Source organism: Petaurus breviceps, unplaced genomic scaffold (assembly GCF_028583685.1).
Source record: "Petaurus breviceps papuanus isolate PSGF00001 unplaced genomic scaffold, PetGlider_PUasm1.0 174, whole genome shotgun sequence".
NCBI classification, from domain to species: Eukaryota; Metazoa; Chordata; class Mammalia; order Diprotodontia; family Petauridae; genus Petaurus; species Petaurus breviceps.
Genome location: NW_027185761.1, coordinates 36,071,325 through 36,072,916, shown reverse-complemented (window position 1 = coordinate 36,072,916; position 1,592 = coordinate 36,071,325). Strand labels below are relative to the sequence as shown.

Here is a 1,592-nt window from a genome sequence, read left to right as displayed (position 1 = left end):
TTGCTTATAGTGCAGCTGTCCAGGCTGCCATTTTGTCTGGAGATAAATCTGAGAATGTGCAGGACTTGCTGTTGTTGGATGTCACTCCTCTTTCCCTTGGAATTGAAACCGCTGGTGGAGTTACGACTGTTCTGATCAAACGCAATACCACCATCCCCACCAAGCAGACACAGACCTTTACCACCTATTCAGACAACCAGCCTGGTGTGTTATTCTGGTTTATGAAGGTGAGAGAGCGAATGACAAAGGATAACAATCTGCTTGGCAAATTTGAGCTCACAGGAATTCCTCCAGCACCCAGGGGTGTTCCTCAGATTGAAGTAACATTTGACATTGATGCAAATGGCATCCTCAATGTTTCTTCTGTGGATAAGAGCACAGGCAAGGGGAACAAGATCACTATCACCAATGATAAAGGACATCTGAGCAAAGAAGACATTGAGATTATAGTACAGGAGGCTGAGAAATACAGGGCAGAGGATGCAAAGCAGAGAGACAAGGTGTCTTCCTTGAATTCCAAGAATTCTCTTGAATCTTAAGCTTTCAACATGAAAGCAACCATAGAGGATAAAAAACTGCAAGGCAAAATTGGTGATGAAGACAAACTGAAGATCCTTCACAAATGTAATGAAATAATCAGCTGGCTGGATAAGAACCATACTGATGAGAAGGAAGAATTTGAGCATCAGCAGAAAGAATTGGAGAAGGTCGGCAACCGTATTATTACTAAGCTGTACCAGAGTGCAGGAGGCATGCCAGGAGGCATGCCTGGTGGGTTCCCAGGGGGTGGAGCAGCCCAATCTGGAGGTGCTTCTTCTGGACTCACCCTTGAAGATGTCGACTAAACACACCAGAAAGAGCATTCCACACAGCTTTCCAAAAATTGAAGGACTCAAATTTGTAGCCAAGGCAGTAGCAGTTTAAAAGTAACATGTAAGCTACTGTGTAAATCTGGGCATTCTGAATACTTGAATGTGTGTAGAGGAAGAGAAGTGAACAACATTGCACTTTATCAGTACTCTAAACAAGTGGAAATGCAATTGTCTTGGAGAATAAAATCTATTTAAAATTGGCAAAAAAAAATAACTATTGGAAATATTAAAAGGAAGGCAACGAGAACAATGATAATGATATTTGTGATTTGTTGCTTCTTATATTAGTTCTCCTTGTAAGGAATAATGTTCAATAAATTCTTACTTTTTATTATGAAAATATAACTATTATAAAGTGAAATTTTGTTTTGTTTTGATATGCATACCTCACAAAATATCTTCTTTAAAAAAAGAACTATAATTTCCCATTTGAGTCTCAACCTTTTCTCTCATTAGAATAGCTAAAACAATCTTTTTCTTATGTACAAATGCAAATACAAGAAATTAATCATTTGAATTGATGACTGCCTAGGGAATAAATGCCACTGTCATTAAACTTTAAATATTGCATTGTTTTAAGAAATATTTTGTGCTGGCAAAATACAAAACTTCCCACCCTTCCCTATGTAAAAGCTTTTTCTTTTTTTCCCTAGAAGACAAGCTAATGGTGTATGGAAAAGCTTTGTATTTTTCACTCAAGCCAGCAGTGTTAAGATAAAA

At 37.9% G+C, this 1,592-nt stretch overlaps 1 pseudogene; it reads left to right on the top strand.

The window, feature by feature from the left end:
- The window catches only part of LOC138158425 (heat shock cognate 71 kDa protein pseudogene), a 1,889-nt pseudogene extending 803 nt beyond the window's left edge, over positions 1-1,086 (top strand).
- Positions 1,087-1,592: the final 506 nt, after the last annotated feature.